Source organism: Macaca nemestrina, chromosome 5 (assembly GCF_043159975.1).
Source record: "Macaca nemestrina isolate mMacNem1 chromosome 5, mMacNem.hap1, whole genome shotgun sequence".
Lineage (NCBI taxonomy): Eukaryota > Metazoa > Chordata > Mammalia > Primates > Cercopithecidae > Macaca > Macaca nemestrina.
In genome coordinates this window covers 77290471-77313287 of record NC_092129.1, presented here as the reverse complement: position 1 = coordinate 77313287, position 22817 = coordinate 77290471, and the positions used below count along the sequence as shown (strand labels likewise).

The window sequence follows — 22817 nt, the reverse complement described above, 5'->3', positions numbered from 1 at the left end:
CCCGGCTTGCCAAGCTGGCTTCCCACCCACTCCAAAAAGAAAACACAAAGACAATAGCTCGGCCCACAAACACCAAGTGTGGAGGTTTTATGATTCGCGAATCACAGAGCTGCAAGGATTCAGACCTTCCCACCAACAGCTTGCTCTCTGGAAGCGCTGACAGCTTCCTGGGGGCTGGAGGAGCTGGGGTCCTGGGGTTCTGGTGTCTAGCTGGGGGCAGGCACCTGGGGCCTGGCTCTATTACTCTGCCTTGCTGTCCCTGTCCACGGGTATCATCCACTAGAGGCTACATCCTGGAGGTGCCCACTCACCCCAAGGCACCTGTGGAGGTGGTAACTTGGGGAGACTGGGCAGAGGTGCCTGTGTACCTCTGAGTGCCCAGGGCCTGGGTCCAACCCATCCCAAGGCAAGCTGCGTGCCTTGCCTGCCGGGTCTTTGGCAGCGATTGTCCATGCCCAAGCCAAGGCACGGACTAGTTTTAAAGCAAAACTGACAGAGGGAAGAACCATTAGGCGCAGGGAGCCCTAACCTCTCCAATAATGCCACAGGCCTTTCTGGCCATGACAGGGCAGGCCTTTAGACCCCTTCTCAGAATAATGTTTTAAGTGCACAGAACAAAATACAAGCATAGATGAACCTTGAAAACATTACGCTACATGAAAAAAGCCAGTCACAAAAGACCTCAGAAAGATTCCATTTTGGCCGGGCACGGTGGCTCACTTTGTAACCTGTAACCCCAGCACTTTGGGAGGTGAAGGCGGGCAGATCTCCTGAGGTCAGAAGTTCAAGACCAGTCTGGGCAACATGGTGAAATCCTGTCTCTACTAAAAACGCAAAAATTAGCTGGGCATGGTGGCGCACGCCTGTAGTCTCAGCTACTTGAGAGGCTGAGGCAGGGGAACAGCTTGAACCCAGGAGGCGGAGGTTGCAGCGAGCTGAGATTATGCCACTGAACTCCAGCCTGGGCGACAGAGTGAGACTCCGTTTCAAAAACAAGATTCCATTTCTATGAAATGTCCAGAACAGGCACATTTCTAGAGACAGAAAGTAGATGTTGTGATTGTCAGGGGCTGAGACTGGAGAAAGGGGGAATGTGGATAATTGCTAATGAGTATGAGGCCTCTTTTAAGGGGGACAAAAATATTCTAAAATTAGATTATGGTGATGGTGATGGTTATACAACCCTGAAAATATATTTTAAAAACATGGAGTTGTATACTTTAATGAGTAAGTTGTATGATACAGAAATTATATCTCAATAAAGCTGTTATAAAAATCAAGAAAATTGGCCGGGCGCGGTGGCTCAAGCCTGTAATCCCAGCACTTTGGGAGGCCGAGACGGGCGGATCACGAGGTCAGGAGATCGAGACCATCCTGGCTAACACGGTGAAACCCCATCTCTACTAAAAAATACAAAAAACTAGCCGGGCAAGGTGGCGGGCGCCTGTAGTCCCAGCTACTCGGGAGGCTGAGGCAGGAGAACGGGCGTGAACCCGGGAGGCGGAGCTTGCAGTGAGCTGAGATCTGGCCACTGCACTCCAGCCTGGGCGACAGAGCGGGACTCCATCTCAAAAAAAAAAAATAAATAAATAAAATAAAAATAAAAATAAAAATAAAAATCAAGAAAATAAATACGATTACAAATACCAATCTTATTGAAATCCAGTTATCAAAATATTTTTTAAATGTTATAGTATAGTAATCTATGTGCCTTATCAGCATATTAAATCGCAAAATCCAGTGGGGTCTATTAACCACCTTAATTTAAAACTAGTGATGAGAATAAATGCTATTTCAAGATATCTGAAACAACGCTAATGTGATATGGAGATATCTGTAATTGCAATTGGTGACAGGGTCAGAGATATGGCTAACCCACATTGGTGACAGGGTCAGAGATATGGCTAACCCACATTGGTGACAGGGTCAGAGATATGGCTAACCCACATTGGTGACAGGGTCAGAGATATGGCTAACCCACATTGGTGACAGGGTCAGAGATATGGCTAACCCACATTGGTGACAGGGTCAGAGATATGGCTAACCCACGTTGGTGACAGAATCAGAGACGTAGCTAACATACTGGTTTTGTTGCCTGCCTTCCTAATTAGAGGAAATGCTACATTTCAGGTAGGATTGATAAAAATAAAGATGGACTTTTCTCCCCACCCAAGAAAACCAATCCTCAAATCCTATGCACAGAACCCTTGAGGAGCTTTGGGCCCCAGAAGAACCCTTGGGCTGGATGGAACCATTTCTACATCATCATGGAGGTAAGAAAAGGGGCAGCTGGTTCCCTCTCTACCTCATTGTCTTAAGCAGCCGAAAAGGATTCTTAGACTGCCTCAACTCCCACAGTTAAGGAATTTCAACCAGGAACTAAGATCCCAAAGTGAAATGTTAGAAAGGAGAAAATGACAGAAAACATCAGCCCCTCATACCAAGCCCTCAGAGCAGATGGACTGTGAACTGACTTTCATCACTTCCTGCTGTCTCTAAAGATGTTGACTCAGAGAGGCAAGTGTAGAAAGCATGGACGAGCATTTGAAGCAGGTGAACTTTGTTTTAGCTGACACACATCCCAACACCCCGACTCAAAAGATCCACCATGCCACGTTTTCCAGCGCAGTCTTGATTTCCTGGTTCCTCTCAACCATCCCCATCCCCCTCAAAGGCACTTGTCCTCATCAGATGACAAGTCCCAACTGGGATTGGAAATACACTCAGACAGTCCCATCCTCCCCTCTGAAGCTCTTCCCACCCTCAGCCCCCCGGAGCAGGTGCTGGCAGCCCTAGAGGTGCCTCTCTCAGGAACCAGCATGGACTGGCTGTTCCTGCCTCGTGCTCCTCTAGCAAGCACAGGAGGACAGAAGGTAGGCACCAGGGCCTCATAACATGACCTGCTACCACCCACCAAACAGACAGCTCTGTCCAGGCTGGTGCTCAGGACACAGCTGGTGGGGCAGAGAGTCAGGATAGACTGTAAGACCAGAGACCTCCCCTCCTCCATTTCTCTAGGCAGGACTGATGGTAAGACGTGATTTAAAGAGCAGGACTGATTATCAGCATAGCTTGAGAGGCCAGCAACTTGAAAATACACTCAATTCCCATTATTCACAGTAGTTATGTTCCATAGAGTTACCCATAGATACTGAAGCAAGCAGCGCTCCTAAAGGAAATGCAGAGTTAGGTTCCTGAAAGCCTCGGGTTGCAACATTTTTGTCAACCAATCAATACATAAACTTGTTTTATGTGTTTTTCTGTTTAAAAGACGCCTTACTGAATAAACAGATGGCTTTCAACTTACAATGGGGCCATGTCCTGATAAACCCAAGGTAGGTTGAAAATATCCTAAGTTGACAATGCATTCAATACACCTAACCTACCAAACACCATAGAGCTCAGCCTGCCTTCCACCTACCCAGAACACTTACATTAGCCTACAGCTGGGCAAAATCATGAAATATAAAGCCTACTTTCTGATAGTGTTGAATATCTTATGAATTTTATAGATTATTGTACTGAAAGTGAAAAACAGAATGGTCCCATGGGTACTTGAAGGATGGTTTCTACTGAATGCATATCGCTTTCACACCGTTGTAAAGTTGAAACATGATAACTGGAATGAGCCATCATAAGTCAGGAATCATCTGTACAGTGTTGATTCGTTAACACTGAACCAGTGGCACTAGAACACAAACCTGAATACAGCTTACCAAACACATATATTTTCCCCATAAGGCACATCACTGCCTTCTTGCACCAGAAACACTAGACAGCACTTTCAAACAGTGAAACCACGAAGAAAAAGCACAAAACATGAAAAATATGGCACTAAACAAATCATGAAAACCATGCTCATTTATACCAAGAGGGTGAAACAAGATGGCAGAGCATCCTTTTCAGCTGGGAACAGGCTTATCGGGTGACACATTTTCACCACTCTGCTGGTGTCCATGAGTTCCGATCTTTGGGTGACAAATTTTACAGAGCAGGTGAATTTACAAATATGGAATCCACAAATAATGAGGATCCACTGAACATGGTTTAAGGACCTGGCAAAGACCATGAGGAGACTTACCAGGAAAACAGTCATTCATCAGCCTCAATGTGAATTAATCTGTACAAGGGCTCTTCACCTGGGGTGACAGAGGAAGCCCCTGACAGTCACTGGAGCTTCAAGGGATAGCTCCTGGGGGAATCTGTATACAAAATTATATTCAAAATTGTATGCAATTTTTTTTTTTGATAGAATCTTGCTGTGTTGCCCAGGCTAGAGTGCAGTGGTGCAATCTCAGCTCACTGCAACCTCTGCCTCCTGGGTTCAAGCAATTCTTCCACCTCAGCCACCCAAGTAGCTGGGATTATAGGTGTGCACCACCATACCCAGCTATTTTTTGTAGTTTTAGTAGGGATGGCATTTCGCCATGTTACCAGGCTGGTCTTGAACTCCTGACCTCAAGTGATCTGCCCACTCGGTCTTCCAAAGTGCTGAGATTACAGGCATGAGCCACTGTGCCTGGCCAAAACTGTATGCAAATTTTTGATAAGTATTTTTATGGGGGCTAAAATCCCATTTTCAACAGAATCTCAAGAGTTCAGTGCCCCCAAAAAGGTTAAGAACCAGTTTAATGAATGAATATTTTTCCCAATGCTCACTTGAATTTGATTGGGTTTTCTCTGGGGAAGGGAGAGCGCGGAGTAACCTAAAGATAATCAGTGAAATCATCAACCTCTACCAGCAGCCAGAAGCCTTGAGGACTAAGTCTTGAGGACTAAGCAGACTCTGCTGGCAGCGGGGTGGGGAGTTACAGAAAATGAAGTGCCTGGGATATTAGGTTCGCAGGGTCACTTAGAAAAGTACTGGGAAGCCACTGTTCCACCTTTTCTATCAGCCCGCCTCAAAAGCTCAGAATGGTGGCAGAATGGCATATTAGTCTCCTTTACTACTGCAACAAATGACTACAAACACAGTGGCTTAAGCAGCACAGACTCATGACCTTATAGTTCTGCGCTCAGAATTCTGAAATGGGTTTCGCTGGGCTGAAAGGAAGGTGTCGGCAGGCCTGCATCTGCTCTGAAGGCTGCAGGAGAAAATCCATTTACTTGTCTCTTGCAGCTCCCAGAGGCTGCCTGCATTCCTTGGCTCTCGGCTCCTTCCTTCTTCAAATTCAGCAATCGCAGCAATCAGATCCCTGCTTCCATCCTCGCATTTCCTTCCCTCTCCCTGCCCGGCCTCCCTCTTCCAGCTTTTAAGGACCCTGTAAGTGCAATGGACTCATCCAGATCATCCAGGATAATGTCTCCTCTTAAGGTCCTGATCACATCTGCAAAGTCCTCCTGCCATGTAAGTGCCACATTCACAGCCTGAGAAGGAGGACGTGGGCCTTCCAGCCCACAGGTCTCCTGCCTCTGCTCACACACTGATGAAGCGTGAGGAGGAGAAGGAGGCATCCTCTTCCCCAGCATCTGCTTGGAGGCAATGCCAAACCCACTGGTAAGGCACTCAGACTGTCACGCACCTACAGGGAGGCGGGCCTATGAAACCCCAACTTCACAGGCAGAATCAAAGGCCATGTGCATTGCCAAATGTCTTCCTCCAGCCTTCAGGTACTGCAGACAGGGCTGGAGAGAGGTGAATCAGCAGTTCTCAGTGCCCCATCTCAGTAGATAAGCTGATAAATGCAATAAAATAATTACAACACCAAAAATACCTATTTCAACCCTAGTAGCTTTACAAAGCCTTGAAACAGAACCCATAAGCCCTGATGATCTGGTTCTGACTTTGTGAATCATGAAACAAGGAGGCCTTTGTGCATTCATTCAACTATGCGAATAGGCCTGATCAAATAAAACAAAATGACAGGAAATTGCTAAACAAAGTGTTGTGGCCAAATCCACACTTGAGGGGTGGGAAGATGACCCTGGGAGAAGCTATGCAAACAAAAGTGACCCCTTGCCCTGGTGCATTACAGATGACAGGCGTGGACTTTACATCCCTGTCACTGGGAAAATTAAGCACGAGTAAAAACACGACTTTCTATCCTCATATTTTAAAAACAAACAAACAAAACCCAATAGGACCACCTTGTCCCATTCCAATGCTGTCAATTATTAACTCCTTGAGAAAAACAACTTCACCTCTGACTTATACAATACGGGAGCTCAAAACAGGCCTCGACCATGGTGGACGGGAAAATCACGAGAAGATGTTTCTCCACCATGAACAGACTCACTGTAAACAAACTGGGAGGCCCCAGGCAGCAGAACTTCTGGGTCCAGAGGCCAGAGAGCTGAAATCCAGGCATCAGCAGGGCTACTCTGATACCTGGAGCCGGGACCCTCCTTACCTCGCCCTGCGTCTAGTGTTTGCTGCTTGTCCTGTCCTTGGCATTCCTTGCCTATGGCTTCCTCACTCCAGGCCCTGCCTCGGTTGTCATGTGGCAATTCTCTCCCCATATGTCCCCTTATTGTTATGTGGCCATCCGCTCCCCATATGGTGTCCCCCAATTGTCATGTGGCCATCCTCTCATGTGTCCCCCCGCCATTATGTGGCCATTCTCTCCCTGTGTGTCCCTCCACCATTATGTGACCATTCTCTCCCCGTGTGTCCCCCCATCATGACATGGCCATCCTTTCCCTATATGTCCTCCCATCATCATGTGGCCATCCCCTCCCCACTGTCATCACGAGGCCATCCTCTCCCCACATGTCCCCTGTCTTTACAAGGCCATCCTCTCCCGGCATCCCCCTGTTGTCACAAGGCCATCCTCTCCCCATGTGCCCCTCCATTGTCACGTGGCCATCCTATCCCAATATGTCCCCCCCATCATCACATGGCCATCCTCTCCCAACGTGTCCCTCCATCGTCATGTGGCCAGCCTCTCCCCACATATCTCTCCATCATCACGTGGCCATCCTCTCCCCACATATCTCTCCATCATCACGTGGCCATCCTCTCCCCAAGTGTCCCTCCATCGTCACGCGGTCAGCCTCTTCCCATGTGTCCCTCCATCATCATATGGCCATCTTCTTAAAACAGCAGTCACACTGGATTAAGGGCCCATCCTACTCCAGTATAACTTCATCTCAACGTTACAACTGCAACAACCCTATCTCCAAATAAGATCCCCTTCTGAGGTCCCGGGGGTTAGGACTTCAACATATCCTTTTGGAGGACACAATTCAGCCCAAACACTTGGTCATCTTTTCACTTAGTGGGCCTGTCCTTTTAAAGCCTGACTGCCCCATCGACCGTCTCTCCAGTAAGCTTCCTTTATTCCTGCAGTGCCTTCACCTCCAAGTCCTCCCCTGACCCTTCTGATGTATCAGGAGCACGCACCCCACCCCAGGAGGCAGGGGCCTGGCAGCCTCACTGCCCACCTCCAGCACTCCCAGAGGCCTGGCTTCCCAGGAGGTTGGTTCCAGAGTCACCCCACACCCTACTTGCCCCCAAACAACTGTATTTTCTCAATTAGGTTTGAAGGAAGAAGAAATCCTTTTTGCTCTCCAAAATGGAGGTGACAACACAGATGTCTACACACCAGGAAGGTAACAAATGAATCTGGCCCGGCATGGTGGCTCGCACCTGTAATCCTAGCACTTTGGGAGGCCAGGGCAGGAGGATTGCTTCAGCCCAGGAGTTCAAGACCAGCCTGGGCAACACAGTGAGACTCCATTCCTACGAAATTTTTTTAAAAAAATAACCAGGCATGGTGGTGGGAACCTGTAGTCCCAGCTACTTGGGAGGCTGAGATAGGAGGATTGCTTGAGCCCAGGAGGTCAAGACTGCAGTGAGCTGTGATTGTACCACTATCCCGTCTCAAAAACAAATAAACAACAAAATGAAGCTGCTGGAAGGGCTTTGGGTGAGCAGAGAACACACACCAGCCAGGTGCCAGTCATGCCCACCAGCCCAGAGCTGCCAGGCTGCAGCATTTCCAGGAGACAGGGCACTCCAGACCTTCCAGTGCTGGCAACCATCCCCAATTATTTTAAGCACTGCATGGGCTGGAAGCACACCTCTGCAGACTGGATTTGGCCTGCCCATTTGCAACTTCCGTCCCCCCTTTCTCGATAATCTCAGAAATAGACAGACTCTTCCTATCTCCCACGCTTTCAGTTGCATTTCCTGTAAGTTTTTCCACATGAGAATGTCTTTGCTTCCCCTCTGGCTGGCCACGAATTTCTGGCCTTTAGAGGAAAGCCCTCCTGTCTACCTCCTCAGCCCCCTTCCTCGACCCCTCTTGCCAGAGATTTGGCCACTGGCTCAGTGGACACATCTTCATGCCTTCTGTGGTTGGCACCCTTCCAGGCACAGAGACACTGCAGTGAACCAAACAGATGGAAACCATCCAGCATTTGGCAGTGGCCAAGAGGAACAGGAGGAAAGAATGGATGAGTGATGGCAGGGGGTGCAGACCGAGGTGGGGTGGGAGGCTGGGGTGGGGGCACTGCTGAGAAATAGCCAGGAAGGGGTGGGCGCTGTTCAAGCTTCCTGCCAGGGTGGACAGATAAGATCAATAAGTGCAATATAGACAGTGACAGGAGGGGAGCAGAAAAAGTGAGCACGGAGTAGGGGACGAATAGTGGGGAAGGGGAAGTGACATTTTAGATGGTGTCATCTCAGAAGGCCTCATTGCAAGGGTGACATCTGAATGCGGACCTGAAGGAAGCCAGAGAGACAGCTGCATGGAGAGCGGAGGAGCACTGTAGGCCCAGAAGGGCACGTGCAAAGGTCCTGCGGCAGAAGCACTCCTGACCTGTGCAAGCCCCAGCAAGGTGGGCAGTGTGACTGCAGGTTCACGGAGGAAGTGGAGTGGGGAACACACTGCACAGAAGTTTGAGGTCACAAAAAGGTTTTGGGTGTCACTCTGAGTGCCACTGCAGGGGTCTGAGGTTCATCCTGCCTGCTATGTTGAGAACTGACTCTAGAGGAACAAGGAGAGAAGGAAGGAGACCAGTTAGGAGGTGCTAGCGCCAGCTGGGCGAGAGAGGACTCTAGCCTGAACCAGGGCGCAGCAATGGAAAAGCTGAAGAACAGTCCCATTCTGGAGACAGACAGACAGACACACACACACACGCTTTTTAGTTGTGGAACTTTCCAAAGAAAAGGAGGATGACATAATAAACCCTTGTACCCTCATTATCACATACCCACCAGCTCCACCTGCTCCCAACCCACGCCCAGGCTACCCACTGTCCTATACCTTAGATCAGCTCAACTCAAAACGGGCTCCTCAGACCAGCAGCACCAAGCATTAGAAAGACCTTATGGGGCCCACCCCCCGCCTTGTGAATCAGAAGCTCTGGGCTCAAGACCTAGAAAGCTGTTTTAATGAGCCGTCCAGGGGACTTGAATGCATGCTAAAGCTTGAGAAGCACTGCCCTAGGTTATTCTGAGTAAATTCCAGGCATCATATTATTTCATCTATAAATATTTCAGTAAGAATCTGGAAAAGATAACAGTTCTTTTAAAAAACACAACCATGGCCAGACGTGGTGGCTCATGCCTGTAATCCCAGCACTTTGGGAGGCCAAGGGGAACGGATCACCTGAGGTCAGGAGTTCAAGACCAGCCTGGGCAACATGGTGAAACTCCATGTTGCTTTCCACAATAGAAGTGACAAAGCAGATGTCTACACACACCGGGCAGATAACAAATGAAGCTAGCTAGGCATGGTAGCTCCCTCCCTGTAATCCCAGCACTTTAGGAGGTCAGGGCAGGAGGACTGGCTGAGCCCAGGAGTTCAAGACCAGACTGGGCAACATGGTGAGATTCCATCCCTACAAAAATTTTTTTTGTAATTAGCCAGGCACAGTGGTGGGAGCCTGTGGTCCTGGTCACTTGGGAGGCTGAGACAGGAGGATTGCTTGAGCCCAAGAGATCAAGACTATAGTGAGCTGTGATCACACCACTACCCTGTTTTTAGTCTCTACTAAAAATACAAAAATTAGCCGGGTGTGGTGGTGCATGCCTGTAATCCCAGCTACTCAGGAGGCTGAGGCAGGAAAATTGCTTAAACCTGGGAGGTGGAGGTTGCAGTGAGGCAAGATCACGCCACTGCACTCTAGCCTGGGTGACAAGAGCGAAACTCCATCTAAAAACAAAACAAAACAAAACACAACCGCAATACCATTATCACATCTAAAAAAGAAGTCGCCAGCAATTCCTCAACATCATCACATATCTGGGTATATTTTGAAGGTGGAACCATGGACAGATTGGCTATGGGATATGAGAGAAAGACAGGGTTCAAGGATGATGCCATGTTCATTGCCTGAACAATGGAAGGGATGGAGTGACCCTGGCATGACAGCAAAGACTGAGAGGACAGGTCTGGGCAGAGCATCGGCTGGGACCAGACATGCTGTGGCTCTCTTGCAGCCCTGCGTGGAGGCTGAGGACAGAGCTCTGCAAGTCTAGAGTCCAGCAGAGAAGTCTGGTTGGAAAGATCCCCCAGACGTCCCCAGCAGACAGAGTTATTTACAATCATGAGGCTGGGTGTGGTGGCTCCCACCTGTAATCCCAGCACTTTGGGAGGCTGAGGTGGGAGGATCACTTGAGCTCAGGAGTTCGAGAACAACCTGGGCAACATAGGGAGACTCTATCTCTAAAAATATAATAAAATATATTAATCGGGCAAGGTGTGCACACCTGTGGTCCCAGCATCTTCGGAGGCTGAGGTGAGAGGATCATCTGAACCTGGGAGGTGGAGGCTGCAGTGAGCCATGAATGTGCCACTGCAATCCAGCCTGGTTGACAGAGCGAGACACTGTCTCAAAAATAAATAGATCGGTGCCATGGCTCATGCCTGTAATCCCAGCACTTTGGGAGACTGAGGTGAGTGGATCACCTGAGGTTAGGAGTTCAAGACCAGCCTGGCCAGCATGTGAAACCCCACCTCCACTAAAAATACAAAAATTAGCCGGGTGTGGTGGCACACGCCTGTAATCACAGCTACTTGGGAGGCTGAGGCAAGAGAATCACTGGAACCCAGGAGGCGGAGGTTGCAGTGAGCCAAGATTGCACCACTGCACTCCAGCCAGGGTGACAGAGCGAGACTCCGTCTCAAACAACAACAACAAAAATTAGCTGGGATGGCGTGCACCTATAATCCCAGCAATAAAATAAAATAAAATAAAATAAAATAATCATGAGGTTGGAGGGGATCCCCTGGGGAGTGAGTGGAGGGCACTGACTTCTGGGTGCAGCATGTTTGAAGGTCAGGGTGGACTGAGAAGTGACCAAGAAGATACAACAAAACTCAGCAGTGCGTGGCATCCTGGCAGCCAGGAGAATAAAGCGTTTCAAGGAAGCAAGAGTGGTCAGCAGGTCAGAGGCTGCTGCTCTGTCTATAATGTGAGGACTGAGGACTGATCACTTTAGTTAGGCATTGGCGACTCAGAGGAACAGTTTCAGGAAAGTTGAGGAGCAAAAACCTGAATGGGGAGGGAGGGAGAAAATGGAGACAGTGGGGATAGACGAGTCTCTGAGAATTTCCTGTGTGTGCATACACGTGTGAGTGTGCATGTCTGTATGCATGCATGTGTGTGCGTGTGCATATGTGCACGTGTGTGTGGAGAGCAGAGAAATGGAGAGGCTGTTGGAGAGGGAAGTGGGTCAAAAGATTTCTCTAGGACAGGGGCATTTACACCAAGCTTGTGTGCTGCCAGAAATGAGCCAGGGGAGAGGTGAGGACTGATGCAACTGAGAGAGAGGTCAGGACCGATGCAGCCAAGAGAGAGGTCAGGACGGAAGTGGCAGGAGCGGGGAGCTACGAAAGCCATGCCCTGGAGCAGGCCACGGGCATCTGCGCACAGGTGGCGCCGGTCTCAAACGCAGACAGTGCACCGTGGGGAGCAGATGGGAAGGCGGACAAACATGGTGGGCAGGTAGCGGTGGTGCAGGGAACCAGTGGGAATTCTCTTCCGGTGGCTTCAAATTTTTGGGTGGAATGAGAGAGGACGAGGCCGTCAGCTGCGAGTGAGGTCTGGGAGGAGGCACGAAGAGCTGCGGAAAGGGGAGAGTGGAGTTGCCGTCCTGGAGGGTGGGGGAGCGGACAGAGCACAGAAACGCAAGTGAAAAGCCCGCCTTGGCTCGGGGGTTCTGACCTGATGGTAAGCTCTGCCCATGTGGTAGTGGGGCATCTCCAGAAACTTCTACTGCACAGGGGCTGGTGCAGGCATGGAGTGCAGGATGTAACAGGGCTGAGGTTTCACCAGGTGGGGAGGACCCAGCAAGAGAGGCAGGCGGGGAGGGTGAGTGCAAGGCAGGGCTGGTCACTGACATGGCAAAGAGGGAAGGCATGAGACAGGCGAGGGGCTGTAAGAAGGCCACGGGTTCTAAGGGTCACCATCCCAGTGGCGTCAAAGGTCGCTGGGGGCCGGGCATGGTGGCTCATGCCTCTAATCCCAGCACTTTGGGAGGCCAAGGCGGGCGGATCACAAGGTCAGGAGATCAAGACCATTCTGGCTAACATGGTGAAACCCCGTCTCTATTAAAAATACAAAACATTAGCCGGGCATGGTGGTGGGCACCCGCAGTTCCAGCTACTCGGGAGGCGGAGGCAGGAGAATGGCGTAAACCCGGGAGGCGGAGCTTGCAGTGAGCCAAGATCACGCCACTGCACTCCAGCCTGGGCGACACAGCGAGATTCCATCTCAAAAAAAAAAAAAAAAAAGTCACTGGGACTGAGAATTGCAGGATGAGTGACAAGGTGAAAGTGGAAAATGAACAGTGGGATGTTTGAGACAGACGCTGGAGGGTCAGGGGCGTAGTGTGTAAGCGAGTGGCTGCAGGGGTGGGGTCACTCACTGGATCGACGTGGCCACTGAAGGCACCAAGAACAAGGCCGGACTCATAGTGAGAAATGAGAGAGAGAAAGAAGGAAAACTCGCCAAGGAAGCAGGCGACTGCTGAAACGAGGGGCAGTGGGGGACGCAGTCTCGTGGTGTTACTGGAAAGAGGTCCCGATCCAGACCCCAAGAGAGAGTTCTTAGATCTCATGCAAGAAACAATTCAGGGCGAGTCCATAAAGTGAAAGCAAGTTTATTAGGAAAGTAAAGGAATAAAAGAATGGCTACTTTATAGGCAGAGCAGCAACATGAGCTGCTGGTTGCCCATTTTTATGACTATTTCTTGATGATATGCTAAATAAGGGGTGGATTATTCATTTCTGGGAAAGGGGTGGGCAACTCCCAGGAACTGAGGGTTCTTCCCCTTTTTAGAGCATATAGGGTAAGTTCCTGATGTTGCCATGGCATTTGTAAACTGTCATGGTGCTGGTGGGAGTGTCTCTTAGCATGCTAATACATTATCATTAGTGTATAATGAGCAGTGAGTATGACCAGAGGTCACTTTCATTGTCATTTTGGTTTTGGTGGGTTTTGGCCGGCTTCTTTACCACAACCTGTTTTAGCAGTAAGGTCTTTATGACCTGTATCTTGTGCTGACCTCTTACCTCATCCTGTGGCTAAGAATGCCTAACCTCCTGGGAATGCAGCCCGGCAGGTCTCAGACCCATTTTACCCAGCCCCTGTTCAAGATGGAGTCACTCTGGTTCACACACCTCTGATGATGGTACGTGGGGTCAAGGGTTAACTGAGCTGTTTCCCTTTTGGCAAGAGAATTTGATTGTGGGTTGACTTTCTAGTCCTGTTTCCCTGGTAACCTGAGAAAGTTGTCTATGCTACTCGAACAACATGGCTTATGATAAAAATAAATAATGGATGGGGCTTGTGGAGGCTTAAGGAATAGGCTTATCCTTGGAGGAGGCTGGGGAACTCCCCGTCTCCAGCCCCAGTGGTCCAAGGGTGTGGAAGAGAAACAGCCACTGCCTAAGAGGCTCCCAAGGAAACCGTGGTTTGTCCCACAGCACAGCAAATGGGGCTCGTGGATTCCGGGTCCCAAAGCAGAGCTCCGTGGGACAGACCATCCCGAGGCAGAGGCTGGTCTCAGTAGGAGCAGCCGTGCACTGCTCTGCGTGAGAGCTCTGGTCACCCAGAGCCAGTCCAGCTCAGTAACCAAGCAAACCACACGCTCTTCTTTCTCGAATAATATTTTCCGCAATAACATGCCATAAGGAGATGCCAACAAAGCCCAGCCCACAGGTCAGAAAAATAAGGAGGTCATTTGACAATGCAGACAGCCTGAGACTGAGGTAGCATTTGTGGCCACATTCTTGGACATGACACGAAACCATCTTCTCATATTTCTGGGTCTCAGGAGGCTGAAGTCTCCTTCATGTGTTAATTAGGAGCTCAGTTCTGACTGGCTGGTGGCTGCTCCTTCCAGAGTTATCAGTTTTGGAGCTGAAGCAGCTCTTCAGAAAGACAATGGTTTTCCCAAGGCAGAGCAAGGCTGCAGGCTGGTTGCTAAGCAAAGGGGGAATCAAAACATCTGTCTGAAACAGAAGCTGTGAGGCAAGACAAAGCCAGCTGGCAGACATACATCAGCCGGCTAAGGGACTCTCCTGTCCTCCCACTGCTGCTCCCTCACCAAAAAGTCCAGGCCACATGAAAGAGCCACGGAGTGAGGGGACACTCAGAACACATCACCCCCAGCGAATGCACTACCTCCCACCAACGCCATGCCCACGTCACAACCCAGCCAGAGAAAATACGAGAAGGTTTGGTTTCCTGCAGTCAGAGCCAGAGACCCATCTGTGGGGAGGGTGGGCCCTCCGCTTCCCCCCGCACTTTCCATACCCCTCCCTGCACTGAGCCATAGCCAAAGAGGGAGGCCAGCTCTCCTAACAAGAGGGCTTGAGCACAGGACTGGCCACTGAGTCTTTGTAGTTGAGTTTTTTCCTTAAAAATAAGAAATCCAGAAAAACAGTTTACACCTTAAAAAGCCAGGCCCAGTGCCAGACATGCCTCGGGCAGAGCCAGTGACAGCGCCCAGCACGATGGGCAGCTCCCTACACTTCGGGATGAGGCAGAACAGGCAGGGCTGGGCTGTGTTTTCACTGGGCTTGGTAGCCCCTGACCCTCCTACCCAACGGGGAACAAGAAAGAAGCACAAAAATACCCATTTCTCTCCAAGTGTGTGCACCTTCTCTTCTGACAAGAAGGAGGGGTGGAGCAATGTTTCCTAGCCACCAGGGAAGTCCCGGAGCGGGGCTTCCATGCCGCACTGCCTCGCACAATCACCCCTAATTAGGTCCTAACAAATTAGGTCCTGCGGCTGCAGGTTCTGATCCTGGCTACCGTTCCAGTTTCTTCAGTTACTTCTTCCTGAACCTGCCAAACCAGTTCCTCGGTTCCTCCCCAGCTCTTCTTCCTCTCTCAGGTGATTCCTCTTGGGAAGGCTCCTCCCACCTCAGAGCCGCCTCCCTATTTCCACATGAGCATGAACACACCCACACGTACGCCTCTAGAAGTCATGTGGTGCAACCTGTGTATGCCTCCTTTTGCTACATGAGATCCAGGAAGGAGCCCGGCTTTGGGAACTGAGGGAGCCTAAGCGAGGAAGCCACACACCCTGTCACACTTCAATTTCACCACTCAACAAAGGGTCTAGATGCCCACTGTGTGCCAGGCATGGTTCTAGGTTCTGGAGAAAAACAGGCAGTGAGGAAGGAATATGATGAGAACAGAGCCATCAGAGAATAAGAGAAGCCAAGTGAAGAAAATGCTTCCAGAAGCAGGTGTGATCATCTGGGGGATGCTGTTGGATGGAAGACTGAGCAGCCAAAAGTTCCTGGGGGCCTTGAGGAAAGGTTACAGAAGAGTGGGAGGACAGCGCCTGGCTGGAGCCACTTCAAGGGAGACTGGGAGGAGGGAAGGTATGTAGACGACCTCGCTGCATGGGAAAACCAAGAGATGAGGTGGGGGCCAGGGTCAAGAGACGGTTTCTTAATGTGAGCCATGACAGCCTGTTGGTATAATGGTGGAGTTAGGAAGGAAAGGGGGAAACTGCAGGAGCAAGGTCTTGAAAGATGAGAGGGGACAGGGTCAGTGGGCTGGGGCGGGGGAGGGCCTGGGAGGCTGTCCACAGTGCCAGAGCCAGGGAGTGGGTGCGGCGGCTGTTGAAAGTTCTTAGTTACCTTCATTTTCCCAGTGAAATAGGAAGCAAAATCATCAGGTGTGAGGGGGATGAAATGTCAAAGGCCTGAGGAGATGTGAAATAGTCATCCTGGAGGCCAGATGGCTGGGGAAATGCAGGAAGATTTTTTGATTCCACACAGCCCTGGAAATCCTTTATGAAGTCTCACAGAACAGTCAATATTGCTGTTTTTCTCTCCAGCCACATTTAGCAACACGAGTGCATGCAGGGTGTAGAGGAGGGCGGGAGAGGGCTAGAGTCACTAAGAGCTGGGGATACCGCCGACAGGTGTGCAGCAGAGGGAACGGGGCAGAAAAAAGGGCAGTGGGAGGATGGCGAGTGAGAGGACAACAGAGCAGGTGGGTGAGCCTCCCCGTGACCTCACCCAGACAGGGGTAGACAGACCCAGTGAGCAGGGAACTCAGCTCCTCAATGAATGGAGAGGTGTGGCCAAGGAGGAACATGGATTCCAAACGGTTCCTCTTAGAGAGGGAAGAGGAACCATGGCCCGAAGGAGCACTGCAGGACAAGGGCAGGGACAGGGTGCCTACCCTGCCTCCACCACCAGTCCCAAGGACAGCAGAGCGGTCTCAAGAGAAGCCCCAGCTTGAGGGGAGTGCGTGCTGTAAGGGAAGCATTCAAAGAAGAGGCCGACCACTGGGGGTAGGTCAGGGTTGGTGGAGGTTGTGCTTATTGAAGACAAGACAGACACAGTTTCAGAAGGCTGGGGAGTGAGGGGAAGAGTTGATCAACTTCCTAAAAGTCAGCTCCTACTCCATATTTCAATCCAGAATCCAGAAAACAGGCCAAAATTCATTTTTCGGGACCCTCTGATTTATTTGTTGTTTGATGAGAAAATGAGCATGCGTTAGGGACACACTGGGACTTGTTTGCTCACCTGGGTTAGAGGGGCGACCAGACGGCCTGCTGAGCCCCAGGCTCTCAGGAGCCTCTGAACACCAGGACACGTGGTCCAAGAAAGATGAAGGAACAAACAGCCAAATCCAGCTCTGAGTAAACACATTGATTCTGCTTCCTTATTCACAGCTCCACACGCGGCACATCTCGGGCACATATGGTTTGTGACTCTCTGGCTTTGTCCATACGTGCCTGCTCTTATGTACTGAGGCCCTGTCTATCACCAGGGGAAAACAGCATGCTACGTTTTACAAAAGGGCAGAAGAAGAAACCTTCTCAAATGACCCTAGTTACCGTCATTACGTGAATTTGGAAACAGCTTCCCACACTTTACCAGTGGCTTTCTGTACCTAGAATTAGCTGCTGCCTCAAAAAATAAAAATAAAAATAAAAATAAAAAAGGCTTTTGGCTTGGTGAGAACCTGGCCCCAGAATCTTAATCGTGTCATCGCCAGGATTCTCAAACTACATACCGAGGTGCACTCCTGGACCGTAAGCTGTTGCGCTGTGTGCTGTGAATCAAAGGTCAAACGTGTGTGAAAAACATTGGCCTGAGCAGGGCTTGAAATCTGTCATCCACTAACAGGAGCTGCACGGCTCCAAAGAAAACAGGTCTCCCAGTCACCTGCACACGACAGCTTTCTGCTCCAGGGCCCCTCCTTGGGGAAGCCCGCTTCACAGAATGAACACTGCCTGCCTGGGATGCCTGCCCTGACTCCTGCCAGAGGGCTTCCTTGCCCTCCCAAACCCTGGCCTTTTGAGGCAGGATGCCTACCCACCACCTGCCCCAATTTCTGAACACCATGGCCCCCTTACTACCTCTTGCCACTCCTGGTCCTGCACCAGGCTGTTGTCCGCCTCAAGCACCTGAGCCCCACCTGGATGTTCCCAGCCCTGAGCTTGGCTCCCTGGACCTGTGTCTCAAGACTCAGCTGGAAGCTACACAGAGGTGCTCCCTAGAGGGCAGGCTCCATCTGGGCTTGTCTGGAAGCCCACGGGGCCGGCTCAGAGCCTGTGCAGAGACAACCGAACATCCCATGGGAAAAGGGTCAGGCTAAGGGGAGGGAGACAGGTGCCAGGGCATGGCTGTGAAGACAGGAGCTGGGGTAACTGAGCAGAGTGCGCTGCCTGCCACCTGGGGCCCGAGCTCCATGCCTGAATCACAGGGGGAGACGGCAGGAGAGTGGGGCTGGAGACGGGGCAAGCAGCCCTTACCCACCCAACAGTGACCACGTGCAAATGGCCGTGCTGGGCAGAGCCGGCCACACTGGCTCCATTGTTTTGGCCATTTGTATTTTTCCCTTGGAGAATTGCTCATTATATCCTTTGCCAATTTCTCTGTTGAACTACTTGCCCTTCTTCATGATCTATAGGAGTTCTTTTATACGCTATGATCATCCATCTTTGGCCTTTTTCTAGGTTACAAAAGGCTGCACAAACTTTCCTTCTGGGCTACTGCTTGTCTTTTCACTACGTTTATGGTGTCTTTTGATATACTGGAGTTTTCCATTTTTATGTAGTCAAATCTATCATTTGGACACAGGAGGAATGGGAGGCAGGGGTCCTGGGAGGCAAACGCTGGCTCTCCAGATCTGCGCACTGGCTATGCGAGTGTGTTCGCTGGGTGAAGATTCATGGAGCTCAATGCTTAGAGTGTTCATTTTTCTCTATTTATGTTACACTTCAATAAAAATATTTCTTATATCAGGTTTATTTCCTTTACGACTTCTGAGTTTGATGCTTTCCTTAGAACATCTTTCCATACTGTAATGCTGTGAAAGCATCTCCTATATTTTCTAATACTTTGAAAGTTGTTTTTTTACACTTAAATACCTCTGCATTTATTTTAATGTATGATAAAACGTAGGACTCTCAGTGTCCATATGGATAGTTTTGGTCACAGGCTTAACAAAATCTTCCTTCCCTTCTGTATGAGAATTCGATGTTTAATTCTCTAGCTCTGGTTCCTAATCAAGGTAGAACGTCAACTCTGTTACTAGACAGCATTGCTCATGGTAAAAATGACCTTGACTGGCAAATTGCCTCTGGAGAGGGAAGACCCATAAGTGAATTATAACCACTCGGTGAAGATGCCAGGCATGGGGCTTCCTTAGGTGTGGTAACTCTTGTAACATGGAATGTCCCTTGTGTGAACCCAGGGCTCTGTAAGGCTGGTAAATATTTTTTTTTTTTGAGACGGAGTCTCGCTCTGTCATCCAGGCTGGAGTGCAGTGGCACCATCTCGGCTCATTGCAAGCTCCACCTCCCAGGTTCACACCATTCTCCTGCCTCAGCCTCCCGAGTAGCTGGGACTACAGGCACCCACCACCACACCTAGCTAATTTTTTGTATTTTTAGTAGAGACGGGATTTCACCATTCACAGGATGGTCTCGATCTCCTGACCTCATGATCCGCCCGCCTCAACCTTCCAAAGTGCTGGGATTACAGTCGTGAGCCACTGCGCCCGGCCAAGGCAGGTAATTTTATAAGGGATTCTGGCTCCCTGGGGACCCAGGGCTTTCAGCTGGGGGAGGAGCTAGTGAACAGAAGGACAGCTGTGTGTGCAGCCACCTGCAAAAACTGCCAGGAAGACCCCTCACTCCCCTGGAAGCGGAGCAGCAGGAAGCATCCTGCTGGCCAGCCAAGGTTTCCAGCCACTTCCTCTCTCAGCAGACCAGCCAAGAATGCCTGAGTGAATATCCAGCTGAATAGAGCAGGGGCCTCTTAGGCATTGCACAGATCAACCACAGCAACAGCAGGTGCTGAGTATCCACCCTTACCTTTCCCTGACGGACTGAAGTCATCACCTTTATAAGGAAGGAAGGAACACTGCTCACACCAGTCTGTTCTGAGCCCTCCACTCTACTGTGTTGATTTGTGCTGACAACCTCCACGATGGTTAGGGCTTGATAATGTGTTTTGCTATCTGGTAAATCAGTCTGTCTTTGTTGATCTTTTTCAAAATCTTGGCTATTTATTTTTGCCAGTCCTTCATCATTCAACAGTGTTTGCTAAGCCTCATTCCTACACCAGGCAGTGTTAAGGTAAAGTACTGAACGAGATACGTGATGCCCCTGTATTAGTTGCCTGGGTTGCTGTAACAAAGAACCACAGACCGGGGGGCTTAAAACAGCAGCAAATTTACTGTCTCACAGTTCTGGAGGCCAGAAATCCAAGATCAAGGCGTGGGCAGGGCCATCTTCCCTTGCTTTTCCCAGCTTCGGGTAGCCCAGGCATTCCTTGGCTTGTGGCAGTGTCACTCCCATCTCTGCCTCCATTGTCACATGGCTGTCTTCCCTGTGTGCCTTCACATGACATTCTCCTCTCTGCGTGTGTCTGCCTGTGTCCCTTTTCTTCTTATAAGCACACCAGTCACATTGGATTAAGGGCCCACCCCACAGCAGTATGATCCCATCTTAACTTACATCTTCATTGCATCTGCAAAGACCCTATTTCCAAATAAGATTGCAAGGTATCCCGGGTTAGGACAGCAATTTTTTTTTTCTGGGGCACACAATTCAACCCACAATGCCCGTGGAGGTTGCATTTTTGCAGTGGACAACAGAAGACACCCACGCAGGCACACACATAAGGCAATTTCAGTGATAAGCACTAAGAAGGAAGGAAACCAGGCGTGGGGCAGGGACAGTTGATGTGTGGGGGCTGCAGGGTATTCCAGCCAGAGGTCAGGAAGATCTTACTGCAGTCACTGAGGGGAGGGGGAGGGGGAGGGGAGGGGGAGGGGGAGGGGGAGGGGGAGGGGGAGGGGAGGGGAGGGGGGAGGGGGAGGGGAGGGGAGGGGGAGGGGGAGGGGGAGGGGAGGGGGAGAGGGGAGGGGGAGGGGGAGGGGGAGGGGGAGGGGAGGGGGAGGGGAGGGGGAGGGGGAGGGGAGGGGGAGGAAGTAGTCAGGCCAACCCTTGGTGTATTAGTCTATTCTCACACTGCTATAAAGAAATGCCTGAGACTGGGTAATTTATAATGAAAAGAGATTTAATTGGCTCATGGATCTGTATAGGCTATACAGGAAGCAAGGCAGCATCTGCTTCTTGGGAGGCCTCGGGGAGCTTCTACTCATGGCAGAAGGCAAAGAGGAAACAGGCAACTTACATGGCAGGAGCAGGATCAAGAGGGTGGGGTGGGTGCCACGCACTTTTAAACAATCAGATCTTGTGACAACTCACTGTTGCAACGACAACCCCAAGGGGGACAGTGCTGACCATTCATGAGAAACCGCCACTGTGGCCCAGTCACCTCCCACAGGGCCTCATCTGCAGCACTGGGGATCACATTTCCACATGAGTTTGGGTGGGGACATAGATCCAAACCATATCACCTGGGGGAGGGAGGGCAGGCAGGTGGGTGGTGGGTGTGAAGATTCTGAGCAGGAACGAGTCAGGCTGCTGAATGCAGTGAGCCCAGGAAATGGTGGGAGATGAGGGTGGAGAAAGAGGCAGGGCAGAGGACCAGGGCTGTGTGGGCCTCAAGCAAGTCACTATGTGGGGAGCAGGGGAAGAGCCAAGAGACTAGTTAAAAGGCTGCCAAGCAGACCAGAAAAGCACATGGGGCAGTGGCTGCACTCTTGATGTAGCAGTGATAATGGGGGACTCGGTGGGATTCACCATCTGTTTTGGGGTGGTCAGGACTGGCTGGTAGGTTGGATGAGGCTGAGGAAGGAAGGGGAGTCAGAATGACTCACAGGCTTTTATTACGAGCAGTTGCCTGGATGGTACTGCCATTAGCCAAAATGGGAGAATGAAGGTAAGAATAAGTTTGGATGTGGGGGGAGTCCAGCGATACTGTACAATCAGCCTGTTGCATTTTAGACAAGGCTCTTGTTGGAATTTAATTGGATTTACTCATCGATACTTGCACTTCTAGATTAACTGGAGAGGAACTGCCATCTCTGTAGTGTTGATGTTCCCATTCCAAGAACATGGTATGCCTTTCCACAGATGTGGGCTTCAGTCAAGTTCTATAGCTTTCTTCTTTTAGGCCGTACACACTTTGTTTATTCCCAGAAACTGTGGGGGAGTGGTATCTGCTTTTCCCATTACAGACTAATTGAATAATGATGGCATTACAGGAAGGCTATTGATTTTTATCTGTCGATGTTGAAAAGCGGCCAATAACTCCCTGTCTAGTGAACCACCAAGCAGCTTGTCACCCAGCTCCCGGAGGTGTCAACATTTTCCCATTCTTATTTCACCTACTCCCCGTCCCCACTGTGTGTGTGCATGCACGTGTCCGTCTGTCTCCTGGCACACGCCAAACAGATCCCAGACAAGGGATCACTTCAGTCGCAGACGCTCATTTCATGCACAGATGGGCATTTCCCACACAGATGCTTCAGGATCTAGCTCTCGGCTTTCCTGAGTGTATGATCCTATCTTCCGCACTCAAAATACTTTAAGAGTGTTCAGGAGAAGAGAAGGCAGGCACAAGATGGAGCGCTCCCCCAGGAGGGCCCAGGAGAGCGGAGGTGATGGAACTGGAGTCTCAAGGTGCTCCTCTGAAGCTCACACACTGTTTTGTTTTGTTTTGTTTTGTTTTTTAATAGGAGCACCCCTCAAGTCTTTGTTCCGGGTGTATTTTCTCTTTTAAGCCAAAATTGAGAAGCTCTCAGCAACTTAATTTTCCTGACAGTAAACTGAGCCTGAAACCTAAAAGGAGAAGATGCTGCCCAAGTCAGACACACTCAAAGGCCCTAGAAGTCTGGGGCTATTCATATGCAGTCACATTTCATCGTATTTTCTCATTGCCTGTATATAGTCTGAACGTAACTTGCTTTATGCTTTAAGGGTGAGCTCCAAATACCACTTCTGCAGTTGGCTGAATCACTGCCGCCCAGGC

General features: G+C 50.2%; 1 protein-coding gene across 4 annotated transcripts in view; it reads right to left on the bottom strand.

Annotated features, from left to right (window-relative positions):
• LOC105478739 (synaptojanin 2) overlaps positions 1 to 22817 on the bottom strand; it is a 118580-nt gene that overhangs the window by 82581 nt on the left and 13182 nt on the right. The window lies entirely within an intron of this gene.